Source organism: Rousettus aegyptiacus, unplaced genomic scaffold, assembly GCF_014176215.1.
Source record: "Rousettus aegyptiacus isolate mRouAeg1 unplaced genomic scaffold, mRouAeg1.p scaffold_m13_p_14, whole genome shotgun sequence".
NCBI lineage: Eukaryota > Metazoa > Chordata > Mammalia > Chiroptera > Pteropodidae > Rousettus > Rousettus aegyptiacus.
In genome coordinates, this window is record NW_023416289.1 from 48873689 (window position 1) to 48879170 (window position 5482).

Consider the following 5482-nt stretch of genomic DNA (forward strand, 5'->3'; position numbering starts at 1 on the left):
AGCATCCAGCCTGGGTGGCTCATCTGGTCTTTAGCAGGCATTTTGGTCAGAGCCCCTGAGGCCGGCCTGTGGCATCTGAGCTCACTCAGGCCTCCCTCATTCCCTCCGGCTGTGCCTTGAGGCAGCTGTCTCAGGAAAGAGCCTGGTGGTTGCGTCCCTCCTCTGCAGGAGTTCTATCCTTCAGGTGAGCAGGGGCCACCCCACTGTTCTAGCAAATCCAGCTCCCCCAGGGAGCGGAAATGAAGGCTTTGCTGGGAAGCGATTTTGCAGATGGAATTAAAGCTTAGAATCAGCTGACTTCAAGAATTACCTGGATTGTCTGAGGGCCCAATGCAATCATGGGGGACTTTGAAGCAAAATAGGACAGCGGATGAGCTGGGAGAGAGGTCAGAGAGCTTCAAACCATGGGAAGGACTTCACAGGCTGTGAAGGGGCCATGAGCCAGGGAACACGGGTGGCCTCCAGACTCTGAGAATGGCCCCAGCTGACAGCCAGCGAGGAAGCGGGGACCTCAGGCTCACAGCCATGTGGAACTGAATTCTGCCCGCCACCTGAACCAACCTGGAAGCAGATGTGACCCCCAGCCAGGAGGACTGCCTGGCTGGCACCTTGCCCTTGGCCGAGTGACACCTGGAGCAGAGGACCCAGCGTGACCTCCAGAACTGTGAGGTGACAAAGTCATGCTTTTTAAAATTTGTGATTTGTTACGCAGCCATAAGAAACAAATGCAGCAGTTGAAGTGCCCAGGCTGACAGGTGGCTGTGGTGACACAGGGCTGGGCGTGGCCTCAGGCCCTGGACACGTGAGGTTGGCATGTTTCTGTCCTGGAGTCAGAGACTGAGACGGGAGAGTAGGCCTTACCTCAGGAGTCATCTCTCCTTTAGGGGTGTCTTAGGCACAGCACCCAGTTCTTTACACAGGTACACTTCCTTAATTCTCACTACATTTCTCCATTCTACAGAGGAAGTGACTGAGGCTCTTTAGCGACTTGCCTAAGGCCACACCCATAGTAAGTAAGAGAGCTGGAGTTTGAACCCCTGAGTCCAGAGTTCTCCTCAAAAGTAGGTATCTGCCTCTGTGCAGCCCGTATGAAGGTGAGCCTGAGGCCTGCCCGGCCTCCTGAGCTCCGGGCCTCGAGCTCCCTGTGGGAGCAGCAGGAGTCAGGCACCCACTGGCCACAGCTCCTGGGCCCTGCAACCAGCGATTGCGTACAGCACGCCTACAGCTCCCTCTCCTGCTGCCTGTCACGTGCCCATTTCCATTTATCCTGTTTCTTTAGGCCACATTTGCTGCTTCACCACTTCCCTCCCCGGGCTCCCCTAGAACTTTACTCCCTTCCCTAGAACTTTACCCCCTTCCCAACTGTTACCTACAGGTTTAACTGGTTTTCCACATCGCCTGTCAGAGCCAACATCTCAGCAGACAGGCCAGGTCTCTCTCATATTTGTTTTTGCATTCTGCTAGCTCTTGCAATAATATGACCTGCAACAACAATACAATATAATAGCTTCTGTTTATATGAATTCTGCTACTTGGTGCTCACAACAATCCCGTGGCGGCTCTTTGAGCATACACATACCCACTTTCCAGATGAAGAAATCAAGACCTGGGGGAGTTAAGCAGGCCTGCTCCTGAGTGTTGGGGCTCTTCCCACCTACAGGCTGGTTTTACGTAGTGAGTGAGCAGAGGGGTGATAAGCTGGCTGCCTGGCGACTGAAGGGAGGCACGTGTGGACGAGTGGCTCAAAGAAGCAATGGATGGACCTGTGGGCCAGTGCTGGCTGGCTGGGTAGATGGCAGAGGGTGGAAGGAGGTGTGGGTGGGCGTACAGATGAGCGAGTAGAGCTTGCAGCATGAGGTAGGTAGTGAGCGCAGGGGTGTGTGCGTCTTTCGGCTGAGGCCTCGGTACTGTGCCCCCACCTCGCCTGTGATGCCACCACCGCTGCACTCCCCCCCAAGCCCGCAGGTAGTGCCCTGGCCTGGCACAGCTCCGCCTCCATCCACTTCCTCCTGCCTGCCTTCTGTCCTCCACGGAAACGTCCTCGTCCTGAACTTGAGTCAACGCTCGGCACCGTGCACCGCCATGCTTTATCTGTTTTCATGTTGGAGGGTGTCCTGCGGAGCTGGCTGATTTTCAGCTCGTTTGTGCCTGTCTGGCCCTCAGCCTGAGTGGCCAGTGCCCGTGCCACACTGCCAGCTGATTCTGAAGATCCGGTGTCCAGTGTCTTGTCCTCCTCAGGGCAATGGGGATAAAAGGACCGGCAGGTGCTCTGTGCTCGAGCAGATCTGGACACATGTCAAGCGCACGGTGGCAGCAGTTGTCACCGTTAGTTCTCCTGAGTCCTCTGGCGTGGGGCTCATGGTGTCGAAGGTGGTATTCGAAGGGCTTTTGAGTCCCAGATGGGAGTGTGGTGGAGGCGCTGGGCTCACGTCCTAACGAGGCTCTCGGGTGCCAGGAGAGGACTGTGGAGAGGACCAGAGTGGGCGTACGGGTCTGTGGGTGGGCAAAGGAGGGGAGAAAGCAGCGGTTGGGGCCTAGGGGGCCCCAGAGGAGAAGAGGCAGTGACTGGAGAGGGTTGACGAGTTTGCCTGGGCCCCACCCCAGGCCAGCAGGACATGCCGGCTTTCCTTCTGGTCAGTGAGAAGTGGGCCCCGGCTGTTTCTGGGCCACGCATGAGTCATTCGGCCTGAGAGGGGGTGATAATCACCCAGTAAACACACATCACTGCGTGTGTCCCGATGAGGGCTGATAAGAGGCAACTGAATGAGCATGGAATCAGGCTGGGCTGGAGCAGCCTGCAGGATTTTGCCATCACGCTGTGTGTGGCACCTCTGGATGGCTCTTCCACCTACCTGCTACTCTGCCTGCTGCCTACCTGGTCCCCTCCATTCCAGACTGCTCACCAGGTCCCTATGCCGCTGGCTCTCAGACTTTTCCTCATCAGAGATAGGCTCCCCCCTCCCCCCCGAACACCCTGGACGCCCTGGTCATTTCCATTCCTCCAAGGCCCAGTTGGCTGGAGATACTGACCCCAAAGCTCTCTCTGACCAGCCCCTCCCGTGAGTGAAACCTGGCGACCAACTACCACGTTCAAGGCATGCGACCCCGAGCTCCCCCACGTACTGCCGGACTCGGCTCTGGTCCGGGGGTGCTGCCAGGGAGCACAGCACAAGGTACCACTTTAGAGTATACAGTTCTGGGCATTCAGTACGTTCAGTGTTGTGCAACACAGCCTCTCTCTAGTTTCAAGATTTTATCACCCCACAAGAGCACCCCACACCCCTTAGTAAACATACCCTGTTCCCCTCCCCCACCCCCTGGCGACCTGCTCTCGTCTCTGTGGATTTGTCTGTTCTGGACATTTCGTGTAAAAGGATCTTATTGTATGTGACCCTCTGCGACTGGCTTCTTTCACTTGGCATAATGTCGTCAAGGTTCATCCAAATCACAGTGCACATAAGCGTTTTTTTTTTTTTTTCCTCTTTAAGGCAGGATAACATTTCATCACGTATGCACACACTTGTTTGCCCGCCCGTCTGTCGGTGGACGTTCCGTGGTTTTCACCGCTTGGCTGTTGTGAACGGTGCTGCTGTGTCCAGTTCTGCGTGGACATGTTTTCCGTTCTCCTGGGTCCGTCTGTACCTCAGAGTGACACTGCTGGGCCATGTGGTGGTTCTATGTTTAACTTTTTGAGGAACTGCCAGACTGGTTTGCACAGCAGCTGCACCATTTTACAATCCCGCCAGTAGCGTCTTGAGGTTCCTATTTCTCTTAGGAAAGTTATTATTTTCCGTTTTTATTTTTTAAGTTTTTATCATCGGCAGCTTAGTGAATGTGAAATATCTCATTGTGGTTGTGATCTGCATTTTCTTAATAACCAATGATGTCCAGCATCTTTTCATGTCCTGATTGGCCCTTTGTGTGTCTTCTTTGGAGAAATGCTTGCTCAAGTCCTTTGCCCATTTTTAAATTAGTTTATTTAGTCCTGACAGTGTTTTTCAATATATTCTGCCTACTAAACTGTTTTCAGATACATGAGTTACAAAAATATTTTTTTCCCATTCTGTAGGTTGTCTTTTAACCTCATAGACCCAGAGGAATTGCTGGTGGTAGTGTTATTTTTAAATGAATTAATATGCTAAAAGTTTCCCAAAGTTTTAGTTTTGGATGTACTAATCAGTAATACAATGATACCCACCGATATAACACACTTATGTGGGTTTTTCTGGGGGGTTCTCAGCAATTTTTAAGAGTGCAGAAGGGCCCTGTGGGCCAGAAAGTGCTGGTCCAGGGTGGTGGTGGAGGCAGTGAGGAGTTGTCACCTGGCTGGAAACATAATTAGCAGGTTAACGTCCACTGGACCTGGTGAGCTCTGACAGTGGGAGTCATGGGTGACCTCTGGCTTTCTGGCTTGCATAAGTGGGTGGGGGTGCTGGGAGGTGCAGGTGTGTGGAGAAGTCGATGAGGCTAGTATGGCTCGCCCACATGGAGGTGGCTCTGGGTGGCTGGCATGGAGGGGCTGGGGCTGGGGGGCAGTGCGGGGGAGCCCCAGCGTCTGTGTCCTCTACCTCGTAGCTTTCCACTCTATGGCTGGGGCTTGGGCTCAGGCGACCAGGGACTCTGGGACAGGGCTGGGTGCCTGTCACTGAGGTGTGACACGCAGGGCTTGACAAATTCCTGGGTGGTATCTTCATACTCCCATGACAACAACAGCCGGGCATTCCTGCCCCTGTAGCCACCCACTGTCATTGGGAAAGAGACCACGGTCGTTAAACATAGGGCGAGCGTGAGCACCTGGGGACAGGTGGATGGAAAAGGCAGTGACACCCAGACTTTAAAAAAATTACAGCACTAGGATGTTATTGTTATTGCTGCTGTGGGCGTGATGTCCTCGGGATTTTGGTGCTGCGTCATGAGAAGCCTCGCAGCTCCCGCCTGAGCCTTTTGCAAGGCCACGCTTCAGACTGAGCCTTGAGGAGCCCAGGCAGTGTGCAGACGGATGCTGCGGTCCGTGGCCCTGGCTTGGCCCCTGCCGACATCAACTTCTAGCCACCCAAGAGCACTGTCTCTCTCGCACACCTGGTTCAGTCAAGCTTCAAGTGTCCCCAGCTCCAGCGGCTGTGTGGTCTAAGCTCACGAGAGACCCCAGACAAGAGCTGCCAGTCCACAGAACCGTGAAAGGTCACAGAAATTGTTTTAAGCCATTGCATCCTAGAGCGATGCCTTCCTGGTGCAGTAGATAACTGAAACTTTCTCCCTCGTGAGACTCAGAGTCCCCAAAAGCAGAGATTGCTTCCATGTCACCTGAGCTCTGTGCTCCCAGCCCAGGGCCTGATAAGGACCAACTGCTCGTCAAATATCCCGTGAGCGAATGAATGAAACCCATCAAAACTCACTGTTCACCCTGAGATAGAATAGATTTATTAGCAAGAGGTAATCAGGAAACATATATTTTTACAAAAAAATGGAAATTTCTTTTTTT